The 20,105-nt window shown below is 44.5% G+C and overlaps 2 long non-coding RNA genes across 2 annotated transcripts in view; one reads left to right on the forward strand and one right to left on the reverse strand.

The window, feature by feature from the left end:
• The window catches only part of LOC115091106, a 424,473-nt gene extending 419,239 nt beyond the window's left edge, over nucleotides 1-5,234 (reverse strand). Inside the window, exon 1 of the long non-coding RNA XR_003856617.1 lies at nucleotides 5,108-5,234. This is a non-coding gene — a long non-coding RNA (uncharacterized LOC115091106). The remainder of the gene's footprint in view (nucleotides 1-5,107) is intronic.
• A 157-nt stretch (nucleotides 5,235-5,391) lies between these two features.
• Nucleotides 5,392-20,105, forward strand: part of LOC115089540 — a 73,314-nt gene continuing 58,600 nt past the window's right edge. The window contains exon 1 of the long non-coding RNA XR_003856151.1: nucleotides 5,392-5,419. This is a non-coding gene — a long non-coding RNA (uncharacterized LOC115089540). The remainder of the gene's footprint in view (nucleotides 5,420-20,105) is intronic.

The raw sequence follows: 20,105 nt of genomic DNA on the forward strand, positions 1-20,105 counted from the left end.
AGGTTATACAATGAATGTAAAAATCTCAATTATGGTAACGGTGGGCCAACTGATGTTCCCTCACTGAAGCAGGCCTGTACTCACCCTGACACTACTGAACTGTCTTTGCAGCACAAACGCCGCCATCAAACCCTCTCTTGGCTACACTGCGCCATCACCTAGGTGTGAGCGCGCAGGCACGATCCCAGGCTTTATGGGCTCTGTGGTGGAAAACTTTGCTATGTCCCCAATTGATGACATCAGACCTTGGGGCCATTTAAACCTCACTTCCACAAACATCCGTAGCCTCAGCAACAGGTTCTCCTGCAATCCCTGTAGTGTGTGTTACTTGTGTTCCTGCCGTGCTTGTGCTCGTACCTGTTATGTTATGTTATGTTATGTTACATTATGTTATGTTGGCCCTGTTCCTTGCCTTGCTTGTCTTATTCCTGCTGAGCTCTAGTCTCTGCCTTGTTCCCTGCTGTGTTCCTTTCCTTGTGTCCTACCTAGTTCCTGTCCTGCCATTGTCTATCACTCTCGTGTCTGTCTGATTGCTTTCCGATTCTGAATTCTGTCTAGATTCTGATGCTGCCTGATCTATGCCTGCCCTGATCTCTGCCATCATCTTGATGATTCCTGATCCTCGCCTACCCTTACCTCTGCCTGGAATTTGATGCTGCCTGATCTCCACCTGCCCCGACCTCTGCCTGGATCTCAATGCTGCCTATCCACTGCCTTCCCTCACCTTGGCCTGCCACCAGACTTCACCTGTCTGGTCCATATGGGACCTTCACCTAAGCCCTGGCAGCCCCTGGAACCCAAGGACTCAACTTGTGGGGAACGGGCCTTGGATAGGTGAAGCCTAGTTCTTGTCCTACATAGAGCATGTCCACCAGCTGTCAGTGTGGGACTAGTGGGTTCGCCTGCAAGGCTGCATCAACCACACTACAGCCAAGTACTCACACAGACTCCATGACAAATATTAAGATACTTTATAATTGATATATTATTTATAATACATAGTAGATTATTCTAAGAATATAAACAAGAAGTTGCCATACTGGGTCAGACCGAGGTCCATCAAACCCAGTATCCTATTTCCAGCAGAGGCCAATCCAGGATAAATGTACTTGTTAACTACCCAAATATTAAATAAATCCCATGCTAATAATGCCAGAAATAAGCAGTAGCTAGCTCAAGCAAACACCATGAGAGACAATGGGGCAGATGCAATAAATCTATGCAGAAAACAGGCGCTCAGTGTTGAGCGCCTGCTTTCCTAATGCGCGCCCAGCTACCTCTCCTAGGCATGTGATCGAATATCTAAATGAGGAGTTGTGCTGCCAAGGAGGTGCTTTGAACAAATGTGCACCCCTAGTACCTCCTTGGCAACAGGAACCCAGGAGAGATGGCTGTCAGCAGGATAGGAAAATGGATGCTTACTTTTACAAGCATCCATTTTCCTAACCTGTGCACAGCCATGGGTTAGGAAAATGAACGCTTTTTAATTGAGTGTCCCTTTTCCTAACCTTACCTCTGGCACACTTTATAAAAAACCAAATTTTAACCTGTTGGTTCTTTTGGTTCTCTGACTTAATATTGCCACGCTATTAAATCAGGGGAAGTACAGAAAAGCAGTATTTTCTGCTTTGCAGAAATAGACTTTTTTGGGCTGCTCTGGGCAGGCAATAATTTCTGAGCATAAAAATGTATGAGTCGGGCACACATTTTTTCAGGGGATCTGGGGAGAATAGCTAATAGCCTCATCAACATACGTTTGCATGAAGTGAACATTATTAATGTTGTGGGGGTTTGACGCACATTTTGGATACACTAATCCCCTTATACAGGGTGGCACTCATATTAGAGGCAGGCTACTTTTCCATGGGCCACCCTGTAGAATAAGGGTTTATGGATGCTCATACAAAACCCACATCCAGCCATAGGTTAAACAGTGCACTCGGCTGAGCGCACCGTATTTCATTGGCCTTAATGAACTAAATGGAAGAATATATACTTTCTACAAAATAATTTCCTGCTTTATTCAATAAGTGGTCAATATTCAATAAGCCAGAGAGCAGGCAAATTTATCCAACAAAAATTATGCATGTAGCTTTTCATTGATATTCAGCATGATTTATGTGTATACGTCTCCTGCCAAATATCCATGTGAAAGATTATGTACATAACTTCACCCAGATAATTTTAAGACAGATTTCCCTACCAAACTTACACACAAACTTTTAGCCAATCGGTGATGAACATGTGCACTTACTAGCTAAAGTTAGCCCCAGCCCCAGAGTGACTCCACTGAGTCTACTTTTTCTTCACATACATTTTGAGGATAACTTTAAAAGACCTGTATACACAACCATATATTCATATATATGGCTGTATGCAGATCTACCCTAGCTTTTTATAAGCAGTGCAATTCATATATGTATGGCTTATAAAATACACGTAAATCTACCCTCCAACATTCCTATGCATGTAAAAGATATGCACAAATAGATATTCATGTTAGCTGGATAAGTTCCAACTTGTCCAGCTAAATGGCAGTTTTGCTGTTACTTAGATAAATCTTAAAAGCGCTGCTTATCCGGCTAAGGGGGTCATTTATCAAAATGTGCTAAGGCATTTTCGCAAGCGTTAAGGGCTTATCGCATGCGATTGCACCATATCGTATGGTGCGATCCAAATTTGAAAAAGAGGAGGAGTTAGGGAGTGGGCATGCCAGAATGCGAAATGCTATCACGCAGACTTAACTACACCTTTTTGAATAGCATTAAGCTGTGTGATAGCATGCGTTTCCAGGCAGTAAGGTGATGTCTCCTGAAAGGCCTGTTTGAGTAGATGTAAGGAAGGGAGGGAGGGAGAGGGAGAGGGAGAGGGAGAGGGAGAGGGAGAGGGAGGGGGAGGGGGAGACTAACCAGAGTACCCTCTCCCTAGATAGGTATTTCCCTATGGTAGGCCCACCTAGTAACTCGAGATGAGGGTTAGGTATTGGTGTAGGGGGTTAGGGGCCACTTTGACATTCAATGTGAGACGTACGAACAGAACAGTGGTCTCTTGTGAAGATCTGAGGACCGGCGGAGAGAGGAAACCCACTCCAAGATGAGATTTGGGTAATGTTCTCTCCACCTAGCTTGATGTTACCCAGGTAGAGAGTCCATCAAGCTAGGTTGAGAGAACATTGGCCAAATCTCATCTTGGAGTGGGTTTCCTCTCTCCACCGGTCCTCAGATCTTCACAAGAGACCACTGTTCTGTTCGTACATTTCACATTGAATGTCAAAGTAGCCCCTAACCCCCTACACCAATACCTAACCCTCACCTGAGTGGACAGCACCATTTTTTGTATGGCCTAGATGTCGGCACCAGGGCCAGAAATAAGGAGAGCTCTGGCCTCAGCCCTGGGACCAGGCCTTAGAAGGGGCCTTGGTGTTTGGACCAGGCCTTGGGCCAGTTTTCTGCACTAGGTGTCAGACCTCAGGAGGGACTACAGTGCCAGTCCTAAGTCTTGGTGTCAGGACTGAGATTTTGGCTGGTGCCATGCCCTGGCTCATTTTTCTTTTTCATTGAAGTTATTAGGGCCTGGGGATTGCTTCCTCCATTGACTTAATAGAATATGAAAAACACATAGAACGAATAATCAGAATTCTTTTTTTTTTCATTTATTATAAATCAAAGGGAGGTGACCTACCAATCAAATGGATGAAATGAAACAAAACCTTTGCCTCTGTAGATCCCTAGATGTCACATGAAATTGATGGCTCTGATTATAATGGTCAAGTGAATAAGAAAGATATTTAGATTTAGACTTTGTTATGCAACTACATCTATTTTATGAACCATCCTGTTTATTAGACTTTTGGTATGCTACTACACCTATAGTTTGTTTAAATTGTTTTTTAAAATGCTGTACTCCACCATGGATAACTTTCCTATTTTAAAAGGTGGGTAATAAATCCTTATAATATTATGGAGCTGCTTATTTTCACAGTGAATAATTTTTACAAAAAATTAAAATGAGTTCAATTAGAACAGAAAAGAAAGAGAACAATGTTATTTATTCCAGGACTGTGGATACAACTGGTCTTGCAAAAGTTTATCTGCCAGCAGGGCATTTAAGAGAACCAAAATCAGGCATAGAAACTTTGTACCATGCTATTAATTTTTCAACATAATACTTTAAACCATGGTCATTTCACATTAGACTGGCTATTATGAACTGAACTGTCTTTTTTGTATTTTTTATCCAGATGTTGAAAAAAGGGAGGCCCATAGTGGGCCTCTGCTATTTGAACCACATGGTGGTGAAAATTCCCAGCACTCTTCCTTCTTTTGTTTCCACTTGATGGTTACCAATACAATATGACTATAATTTAAAAAAAATACATATCATGCTATAAAAGTCTGTCACAATATACTGGTTCTCCTATTAGCACTGGGAATTTAAAATAATTTTTGTTATATCAATAAGTGTGATCTATTTTTTTGTATTAGGATACATAATTTAATAAAGGTTTGACATAGCTAACCCTAAGTAGTTTCACCTAGAAACATTATAGAACATTCTTAATAGCATTTACTTGGGTGATCAGATCTGACTGATGTGTATTCCAAGAAGATTTTTGTCTGTCCATGCACTTCATCAGTTCAAGGAGAAAAAAAAAGTTAGCTAATATGTTTTTTTTCTTTCACAATGACATTAGCATAACAATTGTCAGCATTTTAGAATGATATTAAAAGTGCTGATATAAAGAAAGGTTTGTTTGGGACTAATACAAATTGTTCTTTACTGCAAAGTGACAGTCTTATTTTCTTTTACTATACATTCATTAAATTTTAATTCTAACAACTCTTTGGGCATAATTTTCAACGCTATTTGCAAGCATAAAACATGGGTTTATGCATGTAAATGGGATGTTATACAATTGCTTGTGGATTGGATTCTATGCACAAAAGTATACAGTAACTTGATTTTGCACATACTTTTTAAACAAAAAAGCATTCCAAAGTCCAGAGCTGGGGTACAATTTTGTTTACATGCATTTTTTTAATAGAAACCATGCTATTCTCTTCCCCATCACATATGGAATTTTTATTCATAAGGATTCTATACTTACCAATATATTCTCTGTTTTTATGATGATATTGTAAACCTGGGCAAAGTGTTTGCTCTCCTGCCATTTAGCAGCCACTGCTGCTACCATTTTGCTCCTCTACCTCTCCCCTGCATCCTGCTGCTGCTAATGCTGCATGCACAGACTAGAGCTGCCAGCTCCTGTAGCCTGTCCTCTTGCTCCATGGTGCATGACAGGGACAGACAGCCAATAAGAAGAAAGGAGGATATACTGGGGGGTGGAGGGAGGTATATGTAAAGAACGTCAGGAGGGCATGAGAAGAACCCGAGAAACTGAAATGAACAGACCTCCAATGTAAGTGTGCTGATTTGTTAATTTGTAAACTTAGGAGGTAATTTTCAGAGTTATGCATGTAAAAATTAGCAAATATTTGCACATGGACTTGCTAATTTTATAACATGCATGTGTAGATGTGTGCATGTTATAGAATCTGATACCCATGCGCACTTGCAAACCTGATTTTTTATTGGTGTATGCACATGTGCATGGGTGCCCACTCACGCACACAAATGGGAGTATTTTCTTTAACAGTGCAAGGTGACACGATTGGCCAGACCCAGTTCCCTGACCTCCTACCTAGCTTTCCTCCCTTTCCCCTCTCCTCTCCTCTCCTCTCCAACCCCTAAACCCGACCTACCTCCCATATTTTTTTTTTGTTTTTGAACTTACCTGCTCTTCTGAGCAGAAGTAAGTTCCGCGTGCCAGCCGGCTACTGGTGTTTGATCCAGGAAGCATGTAGCCGGGTTGATCTGAAAATGTGCTCAGCATGTGCATGGCCCAGCCACGAGTGTATCACCTGTGATTTGTGTGTGCCAGTCTTTTAAAATTCCCCCATATGCGCATAAGTAGCTTACACTCACACAATCCATATTTTAGAAAAGAATGCATGTACTTTACATTTCACACACTCATAAACACACATAAAAAAAACGTAATCTAGGGGCATTCTGGGGTGAATAGTTATATGCATGTTGCCATTTTAAAAGATACTTATGTATTGTGCATACATTTGGCAACTTGCATAATTTTACACCTAATAATTATCTTGTGTAATTTAAATCAGACTTGCTTATTGTGTTTTATTGGCTGGGTGGGTCTGGGTAAACTGGGGGGAGTTGAGCCTGAAGAACTAGGATGACCTTGATGACCTAGAGAAAGACATGGCAAACTAGTGGAGTAATTGATAAACTGCTAATTTCAATTATGCTCACACATTTTAAAATATACTGAATTACATGTATAAATTGGGTTTCACGTAAGTCCTATTTTATTTTTGTGCATAAAATATGGGCCGGATTTTCAAAATCTTTTGCGCCGGGCCTATTTTCAAAAGGCCCGGTGGCGTGCATAAAGCCCCAGGACGTGTGTAAGTCCCAGGCTTTACAAAAGGGGTGGGGCACGGGGTCCGGTGGTGGTCCGGGGGCATGGCCAAAGGCCTCTGCATGGCCGCTGGGCTGGGGATTGCGCACCGGCAGTTGGCCGGCACATGAAACTTACTTCGGCCCTAGAGCTGAAGTACGTTTTAAAACAAAAAAAAAGAAATCAACAAAGGAAGGAGGGAAAGGGTGGGGGAGGTAGGGGAAGGGAAGGGAAGGTGGGGTGGGGGTAGGGAAGTTCCCTCCAAGGCCACTCCAATTTCGATTTTGGAGCGGCCTGGGAGGGAACAGGGGAAGGCAGCAGGGCTCGGATAGGGCTCGGCGTGTGCAAGGTGCACACCACCTTGCACACGTCGACCCCAGATTTTATAACATGCACGCGCACATGTAGACCGCGCGCATATGTTTTAAAACTCAGCCCTATATGTACATATATATTTAAAATAAGTAGGAAAAGTATTGAAATGCATTGAAATGCTTGCTTTCAATACATTGCATGTATTCACACAAAAGCATCTACTGGATAAGGGAGCCCTGACCAACGTGCCGCAAATGCGCAGTAGAGAGCAACTCTACCGCGCATGCGTGGGCGAGCACGTTGGTCAGAGCGGAGCGTGCCAGAAAAAAAAAATGGCACTGGGTCAAAGAGCAGGAGCGGCGGCGGTGGCGGCTAGGAGCAGGAGCAGCGGCGGCGACGACGAGCAGGAGCGGCGGCGGCAAGGAGCAGGAGCGGGAGGAGAAGTACCAGTGGTGGGGGCGACAAGCAGGAGCGGCAGCAATGTGCGTGGGAGGGACACCCCACATCTGATGGTTATGGATGAGCTGAAAGGGGAGGGGATTGAGAGAGGGGGAGTGAGTGAGGGGAGGGAGGAGAGAGTGAGCTGAGCTGAGCTGAGGGGAGGGGAGGAGGGAGGAGAGAGTGAGGGGAGGGAGGAGAGAGTGAGGGGAGGGGGAGGGGGAGAGAGTGAGGACAGGGGGAGGGAGGAGAGAGTGAGGAGGGGGTGAGGGGAGGGAGGAGAGGGTGAGAAGAGGGTGAGGGGAGGGAGGAGGGAGGAGAGAGTGAGGAGAGGGGAGGGGGGAGGGAGGAGAGAGTGAGGAGAGGGGAAGGAGAGGAGAGGGTGAGCAGAGGGGGGAGGGAGGAGAGGGTGAGCGGAGGGGGGAAGGTGAGAGGGAGGGAGAATAGAGGGAGGGAGGAGAGTGAGGGGAGGGGAGGGAGACTAGAGGGGGGAGGTGAGGGGGTGGGAGTGGGAGTGGGAAGGAAATGGACCGAAAACATTTTTTTAAATGCTGCCCGTTGTTATGGGCTTAACGGCTAGTACATACATATTTTATAACATGTGCATATATGATATGCACAGGTTATAAAATGCTATGAGAGATCTATGTAAAGCCATATAAGTGCATGTATGCTGCCACGCAGAGTTGTTTGAAACTTATCTTCTTAGTTTATTATGTACTATATTTAGAGGCAGATAGGAGCTGTCAGTGTTAGAGGGCAAAGACATTCTAGAGGACCTAGATAACGAAACTCATGCTGGGAGGGAGAATATCCCAGTGAAGAGGCTAAAAAGACCAGCCAGTAAGAGGGGCAGTTGACAAGGAAGTGCCAGAAGACCAAGAGGGGAATATTTACCCAGGAAATGTCAGTGGTTTCCACACATGCCTTCTAGTTCCCATACTTGAGCACCACCAAAAGTAAATCAGAGTGCCGCTTGAAGCTGTGGGGAATGGCAACACCTATTTGCTGGGAAGACAGGATGGACCATTTGGTCCTTTTCTGCCGTCATTACTATGTACTTTAAAGATTGCAAAGAAAGTGTCTTTCTCCGCTAGTAAAGAATCTTGGGCTACCTAGAAGCAGGCTTCTTGAAGACTGATAAGTGAAACAGTAACCTGTTTGACTGAGTTGCCAAGGAATTGGAAAGTAAAGCTGTACTTTTTTGTTTTCTGAAACTTTACGGCTACGTCTGGGCAGCATTACCTTGTTCTAATTACTGCTCTGATATGGGCACACAGGAGAGATATGGCAATCTCCTGAATGTTTGTTTTACCTAATGTTTTTTTGTTTGGTTTTTTTTTTTAAATACTGAAACTGCACCAGAAGCAGTTCAGCTAGGTTTAAAGGTTTTACTTGACTAGATATAAAAATCAAAGTGGCAGTTGGGTTTAGGGACTGGACTTAATAGTTATGAAAGAGCTCAATTACTGACACAGGGGTGCTACTTGCTGGGCTCGGGGGTGAACCCTTGTCCTGGGGCAAGGATGGAATGGCTCCTGAAAGGGAATAGGAGGTAACTGGCCCCAGGGGGCGGAGCACTGAAGGAGACAGAGGATAGGTAGAACTTCACCACTGGAAGCCCAAGGTCCCCCTGGGAGGAGCCCATAGGGACCTGGGCCACTTGGACTTAGGTGGGCCTCACAGGATCTCCTGGGAGAATGGAAGTCCGGCGTGCCCACAGACACAGAAGGAGCACGGTTGGGTTCGAGCTGGAGCAGGGAGAACCAGAATATAGTTGGTGATGACAAGGCGAGGAACAGAGCCAGAATCTGGAGGCGAGGTCAGACAGGCGAAAGGTCAATGTCCATAGGTCAGTCTGAGGAGTGGTCAACAAAGCAAGGGTCAGATACCAGAGGTCAGACGTAGTCAGAGGCAAGCAGAGGTCTAGAAGCAGGCGGCAGTCAGGCGAGCAGGTCTGGAGCAGGCTGAGGTCTTTGAGGCAGGCGGCAGACAGGCAGGTAGGTCAGAAGCAGGCTGAGGTCTTGAGGCAGGCGGCAAACAGACAGGCGAGTCAGGAACTAGCTGAGGTCGTAGACAGATGGCAGGGAGGCAGGCAGGTCAGGAGCAAGCTGAGGTCAGTACCAGAAAGTCAGTCCGAAGGTACTTCCTGGGTAGACAGACAGACGAACACAGGAACAGGCAGGACTCAGGAACGAGGATGCAGGAACAAGTCAGGAACGGAACAGAAGGATCCTGGAATGAGACTAGGAACAAGCAGGAACAAGCACAGAGACAATCTACTATACAAGCCGACCCGATTGCCAAGGCAAGGAAGTGAAGTCAGGAACTTCCTTATATTGTAGATCAATCAGGGCGCGCCGTGGAACCCATATCCGCCCTCGGCCCTACAAGTGTCAGGGCAGTCCGCGCGCACGTGCGTATGGGCATGGCTAGCATGGAGGAAGATGCCGAATCTCGGCGTGAGGCCTGGCACACAGTGGAAGGCCCGGCGACCGCCGCCACAGGACGCCAGAGCCTGGCTGGGCTAGCAACTACCGCGAGGGAGGTCGTCCCGGGACACGCTGAGGAACTATGCAGGTGAGCAGTCCCATGTGCGGGATGGCCACGGGTGGGGCGCAAATCACTGTTGTTCCCTGAATCCATGAAAAAGGAATCTCCCCATCAAAAGCAAATTGGCTATGAAAAATGATGAACATTAACTGTATACTTAATAGTGAAGTTATCAGGTCTTAGTTACTGGCACCATTCTTTCTTTTCCTCCCTGGGGCAAAGAAAAAAAATTACTACCAAAGTAGGGAAGTCTGCTAATTTAGGACTGGGAATTTCAGAACTTGCTTTTAAGCCTATCTAATTGAAGCCATCAGCATCTAGACCCCAAAGAACTGAAAAGCTATATGGGAAATTGTGTGAGTTTTATTTTCTTTTTTGGAATGAAAGCTAACCAAATGAAGTGCAATTATTGGTTTGATAAGAGTGTTTCTTGCTGAGTGAAAAGAACAATAATTTGAAAAAGCCTTGTATGGAAGAAGAAAATAAAATTAATTTTGTTTAGGTAGTATTCTTGGATTATAATTGGAAACCCACATTAAGAAACACACCTTCCCTGGGAACAATCCAACACTAATGCCCAAATTTTAAAAGCTCGGCACACGTTAAAACAGGGGGTTATGCGTGTGATTAAGCCTTGCCCCCATTTTAGAAAGGGCCTGGCCAATGCCATGCACATAACCCCCGGTATGCGCCAAAGTGCCGGGCAACGGAAAAGGGGCGGGCTGTGGTGGGTGGAGTCTGGGCGGGGAGGTGCAGGGTGGGGGGGGGGCTTGGACAGCACCAATAGATGCTGCCCTGAGGAAGTGTGCACCAGCAGCCAGCCAGCGAGCATAACTTACTTGTGCTACGAAGGAGCAGGTAAGTTAAAAAACAAAAAAAAAAAAAGAAAGTTATGGTTAGTTTAAGGGGTCAGGGAGGAGAGGGGGAAAAGGGAGGAAGAGTAGATAGGGGTAAAGGAAAGTTTTCTCCAAGTCCACTCCTTAATTGGAATGGACTGGGAGGGAACTGGGCAAAGGCCCGATTGTGTCGCTGCGCTTAGGTTACAAAATCCATAACCCTGCGTGTGTGAGTCCCGACCCGCCCGCACATGTGTTGTGGCCATTGGATTTTATAACATGCATGCACCAGCATGTGCATGTATAAAATCAGTACGTCCATGTGCATATGCCAGGAACTGTGCACACATGGACACATGTACGTTTATTAAAAATCTAGCCCTAAGGCGGTAACTTTCAAAGGGGCACGCGGGCATACATTGACGTGTGTGTGCATTGGCGCATGCCCAGGGACATGGCTATTTTATAACATATGCACACATAGGCATGTATGGTATAAAATAGCCTGGGTTCACCTATGTGTGTGCCCTGTTTTGCAACTCAGCGTACACAGCTGCATACATATGGCTATGAGCCGCACAAGTAGGAGAATTTTATAACCGGTGAAGAGGCTGAAGAGGTTAGGGCTGTTCAGCTTGGAGAAGAGACGGCTGAGGGGGGATATGATAGAGGTCTTTAAGATCATGAGAGGTCTTGAACGAGTAGATGTGAATCGGTTATTTACACTTTCGAATAATAGAAGGACTAGGGGGCACTCCATGAAGTTAGCAAGTAGCACATTTAAGACTAATCGGAGAAAATTCTTTTTCACTCAACGTACAATAAAGCTCTGGAATTTGTTGCCAGAGGATGTGGTTAGTGCAGTTAGTGTAGCTGGGTTCAAAAAAGGTTTGGATAAGTTCTTGAAGGAGAAGTCCATTTACAGCTATTTATCAAGTTTAGTTAGGGAATAGCCACTGCTATTAATTGATTCAGTAGCATGGGATCTTCTTAGTGTTTGGGTAATTGCCAGGTTCTTGTGGCCTGGTTTTGGCCTCTGTTGGAAACAGGATGCTGGGCTTGATGGACCCTTGGTCTGACCCAGCATGGCAATTTCTTATGTTCTTATGTTCTATCCTATGACCAGTTTCACCATTTTGTCCACCAGTTTGCCCAGTGTAGAGCTAGATCCTCCCCGGTTTAATAGCCTTCACTGCCCCCAGACTCTTAAAACTCCTCAGGAATGGCTGGATTTTTATTTTTTTATACTTACACTGCCTCCATAGCAGAAGTAAAGTTACCTGGCACTGGACCTGAGGGTGCACTTGCGTAGTTCACCCTACCCCAGAATGTCCATGCCCCAGCCACACCATGCCCCTTTTTCATTCAAAGTGAGATATTCACGTATCACATATAGGCAGCTTGTAAAATCAAGTGGACATGTGCATTTTGATCATGTGCACACATCTCCCGATTTTGGCTTTTAAAATGCACCTTTAAGGGAAAGCAAGAGTCTCGAGGTCATGCCATAGTATGAATCAGGAATACGACTGTGTTAATGAGAGGTTAAGATTTGCTATTCCACAACCATAAGAGAACCATATATTGAAGAAGGTCCGGCAAGAGATAATAAAGAAAGTAAAAGGGTAGGGAAAACATGGTACTCTTTCCCTCTGGCTCTTGCTTCTGAAGATGGGGCAGGTGCCTATCACAGTCCTGGGCACATTGTCTGCTGGATTAATACTAAGGAACTTGCCAAATTGTTTTGCTCACAGGTGCAAATCTGCACAAGCTGCTCAGTGTACAGGAAGCCGTCCTAAGTCACCACCTCCTCAAAATGCTACTGTGGCTTCAAACATTTCATCTTATATTGCTAATCCAGATCAGCCAAGTCTATCTACTAGGTCCACATGGAAAACATTTTAAGCTTGCTATGTTGATTTTGGAAGTCTTTCTCTGGTGGTTTCACCTTGCTATACACCTTGATTACTTTCCAAGCAATTACACTCACCTAATTGATCCCCACAATTTCTATTTCTTTATTTTATATCTCACCTTTTTGATATGTCATCAAGGTGAGTTACAGTTTAAATTAAAGGTTAAAATCCAGTTTTATGCAATCATACGGACAATCGGATTTCATAATGTTACAGGACACTTCTCATTAGTCAGATCACTTACCATCAAAGCTAGTTGATAAGTGCTTTAAGCCATCTATTAAGGCATTTTTATGTGCATTTAAAAAAAAAACTTAAACAATTTCTGTAGTGGTATCATCTACATTTGATTATAAGACTGCAAGTTTAAAGATATCTTCTACTTCCAATGACATGCTTGTTGAGACATCAGTCATTAAGTTTATTAATACAGTTCTTCTGTATGTTTATTATGGTTGTTAAACAATTTTCTTGGGAATTTATTTTTCTACTGACCACATTTTTTGAGTAACATTTTTCTGGGATATCATTCCATTATGGACATCTGACAGGGGTGCATGAGTCATGGACCAAACCAATATTATCCCTGAAGAAAGGATTGTAATATATTAGGTGCCCAAAGAGCCCCTTTACATACATTTTTTTAATTACATGTCTGTGCATCCTTTTCAATCATTCTTCTGAAATGCCTTTGGGACTCTCCTGTGTAACACAGTTAGAAGTGCACTCATTGTGACAGTATGTATGTACTCATGGGGTGAAATTTAAAAGAGATGCTTGTGTTAAAAGGCCAAATATGCAAGTATAAGTGGTAATTGTTAGCAACTCTTATTTTAAAACCGGAATATTACATGTGTATATGTGCATGCGTATGCACGAGCACAGAACATGCAAAAAAAAGGGGCAATCTGGGGCAGGTCAGGAGCATTCTGGGGCAGGGCCAACATTTACACGTGTAAATCCTGATTTTAAAACCAGTGAATGAAACATAGAAACATAGAAATGACGGCAGAAGACCAAACGGCCCATCCAGTCTGCCCAGCAAGCTTTCACACTTATTTTTTCTCATACTTATCTGTTACTCTTGGCCCTTATTAGTAACTTTTTGGTTCTAGTTACCTTCCACCCCCGCCATTGATGTAGAGGGCAGTTCTGGAGCTGCATCTAAGTGAAGTATCTAGCTTAATTGGTTAGGGGTAGTAACCGCTGCAATAAGCAAGCTACTCCCACGCTTGCTTACCCAGCCAGTACACATTGGACTGTTACCTGCACATGTTTACTTCTGTTCCTTTTCAGGTATAAGTCAGAATAAAATTCATTATAGACAAAATCTGACTGGGTGAGGGTTCAGGATAAACTGGAGGGAGTGCAGGTGGAAGAACCAGAGGCGTCTTGATGACCTAGAGATAGATTGGGCAAACTGGTGGACTAAGTGTGAAACTCGTTATTTCCTTCATGCTAAATCCGTTGCTAAAAAATCTACTGTTCAACAAGAAACCTAGGATCAGAAGGCAGGTGCCTATTAGATGTTCCCAGCCTTAAGTCTATTTGTCTCATTGACTCAAGGGAGAGACTATTATCAGTGGCAGTTCCCATACTCTGAAATAATTTATCTATTGTCTACGAAAATAGCAATATAGAAAAATGTTCAAAAAACAATTGAAAACACATTTATTTCAGTTGGCATTTTACTAAAATACTTTGATAGCAGAGGTATTTACACAAACTGGAGACTCAGTCAAAGCTCTCATTTTATGTCTTTTTACTTTTATCTTTTTTAACCCCATGTATGTTTTATCAATGTTTCTGTGTTTTGTTTTAATTTATTTGCACTTATTTTTAGAAATTTATAATTTTATGAATGTTTATTTTTGCAAGCCTCCTTGAACTCAGGATTGCATGGCACATAAGTTTTGTAAATAAATAAAATGCATGCATGTATTCAAATGTACTCATTTGCATGTATAAAAGCAGAAAAGTCCTAAGGAAAAATAAGCAAATAGACAGTAAGTTTCAAACCAGCGCATGGGTGTACGTTTGCACACATACGTTGGCCCATGCCACGGACATTTTATAATATACTCACGCATATGTGTGCATGTTATAAAATAGCCTGGCTGCGGGCTAATGGGCACCAAATTTTAAGTGGGCATGTGCATTGGCATGCAAATCCTACTTCTACCGCATAAATCGGGGGATTTTAAAAGGGGCATGTGCCCACGCCATTCCTAGATTACCAGTTCATCCACCATTTTATCCAGTTAACAGATAAGTTCTCCAACATCCATCGGTTTGATTGCCTACACTCCCCCCAGTTAACCAAGAATCTTTAAACCCCTCAGTATTGACTTGATCCTTTTATATTTTAATTTACAAGTCATCCATAGCAGAAGTAAAGTTACATGGCAAGGGACCTTAGCATGCACTGGGGAGCATAAGTATTAACACGCACAACTCTGGTTCATGCCCCAAAATGCCCAGGCCCTGCCCTTTTTTAAAAACTTTGAAGCTGAGGGAGATACTTGAATATCTGGGTGGCTTTTAAAATCTGTTCAGTACACATGAGCCCAACTTAGTCACACATCCCCTATTTAATGTGCACACCAAGAGGTAGATTTTTAAAAAGATACACGCGTGTCAATGTGCGAGCGATACCCGGCGCGCACATGGACGCGCGACTTTATAACATGCGCACACTGGTGCATGCCTATTATAAAATCAGGGGCGGTGCACACAAGGCGGGGGGTTGAATTTGGTGACTTTTGCGCAGTGACACATATAGGCCTTCCCCAGTTCCCTCCCAGTCCGCTCCAATTAAGGAGTGGACTGGGAGGGAGCTTTCCTACCCCCTACCTTAACCTTCCTTCCCCTTCCCCTCTTCTCCCCACCCTCTAAAACCCGTTTTTTTTTTGGTTTTTTTAATCTTTTCTTTCGCAAGTTACTTCAGGGCCCAACCTGAAGTAATTTGGTGCGCCAGGAAAGCAAGGAATGGTGCTTTCCCAGCCCACCCTGCTCCGCCCCCCCCAGGATCACCCCTTCACAGAGGGGCCTGGCTCTTGTGCGTAATGGGGTTACGTGCACAGCCGGACCTCTTCTAAAATGTGAGCAGCACGTGCAAAGTCTGTCCACGCGCATAACCCCTGTTTTTTACGCATGGGGAGTTCAAAATCCAGCCATAAGCTTTTAAAATTCACCTTTAAAGGAGGAGGAGCACATATGCGCAGTTGCATGGACGATTTAAAATTCCAGCATATGTGAGCTCACGCCCACCCACAATAAAAAATGTGTGTAATTAGGATAATTTCCTGTGTATCGCATTACAGAGGAGATATCATGTCACACGTTGCATTAGCATGTCACACGCTGCATCAGCGCCTAGCGCATTGTGCATCATTTTATGCGATGCATGCTGATTTGTGCATGGAACATTTTTTGGGGGGTTTATATATACTGGCTTCCTGCAGCTACCTCTTTGAGGTGTGTCAGGCATTGAAGAGAGGAGAGTTGAGTGGATTAGTGGGTGTAGGAGCTTATAAATTTTGATTTTCTGAGTGCATAGTCTTTTCTATTCTAATCTGTTTCCATTTACCTTGGCCTTTGCCTTCTTTGTGTGAGTGAAGGTTTTTGTCAATTTATTTGTTTGTCTGTCTGTGTTTGTGTCAGGAGGAGGAGTGATGATGAGGTGGAAGAGGAGTGGTGAGGCATGGTGGTGAAGTGTAGGAGAAGTGGTGAAGCGTGGTGGTGAGACGTGGTGGTGAGGAAGAGGAGGTGTGATGGGGAGAAGTGGTTAGGAGTGGCCATGGGGAGGAGGAGGAGGGGTAAGGCATTATGGTGAGGCATAGTAGTGAGGAGGAGTGGTGAGGAGGAGTGGTTAGTAGGGGTGTGCATTCGTATTGACCGCATATGAAAAACGCTACACATATTTTTTTTTTTACTTAAAAAAGTGATGAGACATAAACGATCGGATTTCCAACATATCCAAAATAGCTATGTTGGATATGTTGGAAATCGCGATTCTTGATCCAAAATTAAAAGTTAAACCCCTCACCTTCCTTAATCCCCCCCAAAGACTTACCCCAACTCCCTGGTGAACTAGCGAGGAGTGAGGACGCCATTTCTGCAATCCTCTGCGAGGAGCACGTGATGTCGGCGCCACGTCGAGTGACGCGGCGTCACGTGATTCCCCGCGGGGTCGCTTCCGGGATCCTCATTCGGCCCAAAAGGAACTTTTGGCCAGCTTGGGGGGGTCAGGAGGCCCCCCCAAGCTGGCCAAAAGTTCCTTTTGGGCCGAACGGGCTGTTCCGGCGCGACCCCCGCGGGGAATCACGTGACGCCGCGTCACTCGACGTGGCGCCGACGTTACGTGATTCCCCGCGGGGTCGCTTCCGGGATCCTCGTTCGGCCCAAAAGGAACTTTTGGCCAGCTTGGGGGGTCAGGAGGCCCCCCCAAGCTGGCCAAAAGTTCCTTTGGGCCGAACGGGCTGTTCCGGCGCGACCCCGCGGGGAATCACGTGATGTCGGCGCCACGTCGAGTGACGCGGCGTCACGTGATTCCCCGCGGGGTCGCGCCGGAACAGCCCGTTCGGCCCAAAAGGAACTTTGGCCAGCTTGGGGGGGTCAGGAGGCCCCCCCAAGCTGGCCAAAAGTTCCTTTTGGGCCGAACGAGGATCCCGGAAGCGACCGCCCACCGCGGGAATCACGTGACGCCGAGTCACTCCGACGTGACGCCGACGTCACGTGCTCCTTGCAAAGTTGGTCAGAAATGGCCGTCCTGACCCCGCTGGGACCACCAGGGAGTTGTGGTAAGTCTGGGGGGGGGGGGGATTAAGGAGGGTGAGGGGTTTTTTAAAGTTTTATTTGCACATATGGACATATACCCAACTCATTGAATACTGTTTATTGTCCATATTGACCGCAAATGGGGACCCCCTTTGGAACATATGGACATATGGACATAAACTTTTGCTCTGCACATCCCTAGTGGTTAGGCATGGTCATGAGGAGGAGGAGTAGTGGTGAGGTGTGGTGGTGGTGGTGTTGAGTAGAGAGAATGGAGTGTGAGAGGCAGCGGGAGAGAAGAGGTGTGAGAAGAGGAGGAGAGGAGAGAGAAGAGTAGGTGGGAGGATGTGGGCAGGAGTGCTAGGGGAAGGAGGAGAAGTAGCAGGAGTAAGGACAGGGACAGGAGAAGAGATAGGGAAAGGGCAAGGGATAAAAGGAGGTGGGAGGGAGAAGGGCCTAGGCAGGTGAGTCTGGTGGGGTGAAGAACACAGGCAAGGGATAGACAGAGAGGGCAGAGGGGAAAGGAGTCAGTAAGGTAGGTGCGGGGAGGAGGAAGGGAAGTGAGAGAGGAGTGGGAGGACACTTCTCTGGAAACAGAAATAGCACCCCCTTCAAGCAAAATAAACTAATGAAGGAATATATTAGATCCTCATAAACAGAAATACAATACAAAATTGAGGCATCTATCGGTTATGTATAACTATTTAATCATACTCCTAAAAATAGCATATTTTAATGCATGTGCAATAATCATAAATAACACTAAATACATATTCACAATATTTAACATTTTAATACAGCAATAATAATACATCATTCTCATATAACCAAAATTTAAAAATATCTCCTATAACAAACATACTAGCCATATAAGAACATAAGAACATAAGAAATTGCCATGCTGGGTCCATCAAGCCCAGCATCCTGTTTCCAACAGAGGTTATTCCATGTTACCGTTGCTAGTAATAGCAGTGGCTATTTTCTAATTCAACCTAATTAATAGCAGGTAATGGACTTCTCCTCCAAGAATGTATCCAATCCTTTTTTAAACACAGCTATACTAACTGCACTAACCACATTCTCTGGCAACAAATTCCAGAGTTTAATTGTGCGTTGAGTAAAAAAGAACTTTCTCTGATTAGTTTTAAATGTGCCACATGCTAACTTCCTGGAGTGTCCCCTAGTCCTTCTATTATTCGAAAGTGTAAATAACCGATTCAAATCTACTCGTTCAAGACCTCTCATGATCTTAAAGACCTCTATCATATCCCCCCTCAGCCTTCTCTTCTCCAAGCTGAACAGTCCTAACCTCTTCAGCCTTTCCTCATAGGGGAGCTGTTCCATCCCCTTTATCATTTTGGTTGCCCTTCTCTGTACCTTCTCCATCGCAACTATATCTTTTTTGAGATGCGGCGACCAGAATTGTACACAGTATTCGAGGTGCGGTCTCACCATGGAGTGATATAGAGGCATTATGACATTTTCTGTTTTATTAACCATTCCCTTCCTAATAATTCCTAACATTCTGTTTGCTTTTTTGACTGCTGCAGCACACTGAGCCGACGATTTTAAAGTATTATCCACTATGATGCCTAGATCTTTTTCCTGGGTGGTAGCTCCTAATATGGAACCTAACATCGTGTAACTACAGCAAGGGTTATTTTTCCCTATATGCAACACCTTGCACTTGTCCACATTAAATTTCATCTGCCATTTGGATGCCCAATCTTCCAGTCTTGCAAGGTCCTCCTGTAATGTACCACAATCCGCTTGTGATTTAACTACTCTGAATAATTTTGTGTCATCCGCAAATTTGATAACCTCACTCATCGTATTCCTTTCCAGATCATTTATATATATATATTGAAAGCACCGGTCCAAGTACAGATCCCTAAGGCATTCCACTGTTTACCCTTTTCCACTGAGAAAATTGACCATTTAATCCTACTCTCTGTTTCCTGTCTTTTAACCAGTTTGTAATCCATGAAAGGACATCGCCCCCATCCCACATTCACACAAAACATCCATTATAAAATATCAAATCACATATTCACACTACTCAATGTAGTGTATATTATACTCTCTTGAATGTCCATAAGCACCCCTTCCCAGAGTATATCTTCTCATCAATAACACCCTTTTGAATGTATATCCTGTGCTGTCTGCTATAAAGTGGCAGTGATCTGAAATCAAGGTGTAAGTCTGTCATGGCTGGCTGGGTAACCCATAAGTATGTCCACTAAAATCAATTTGCCCATAGCACAATATCTACAATCAGCTGTAAGAAGTTCACAGGTCCTCTGTGGAATACCACCAAGTCATATTACTCAGAACGTTGCAATAATCCCTGTATCAAACTCCCGCCCTGAAAACAGATTGTAGAAAAATAGTCATTTCCTAAAGTAAATTATAAATTGTATATTAATAAGAACACCTGTCAAAATTTGCTATAACTCAACATTTGTAAGAAAAAAAAAGTTGAGTCCCAGCTCATTTTTGTAAAGAAAGAACACTATGGGCCAGATTTTTAAAGGAGCACGCACGGGGTACATTTCTGCGCACCACCCGGCGCGCACAAATGTACATCCAATTTTATAACATGCACACGCTGCCGTGTGCATGTTATAAAATCCAGGGTCAGCGCATGCCAGGGGGTGCACACTTGTGCACCTTGCACGCGCCGAGCCCAAAGGGAGCCCCAATGGCTTTCCCGTTCCCTCCAGGCCGCTCTGAAATCGAAGGGCCTTGGAGGGAACTTTTTTTTCGCCCCCCCCCCCACCTTCC

Source organism: Rhinatrema bivittatum, chromosome 4 (assembly GCF_901001135.1).
Source record: "Rhinatrema bivittatum chromosome 4, aRhiBiv1.1, whole genome shotgun sequence".
In the NCBI taxonomy this organism is placed as follows: Eukaryota; Metazoa; Chordata; class Amphibia; order Gymnophiona; family Rhinatrematidae; genus Rhinatrema; species Rhinatrema bivittatum.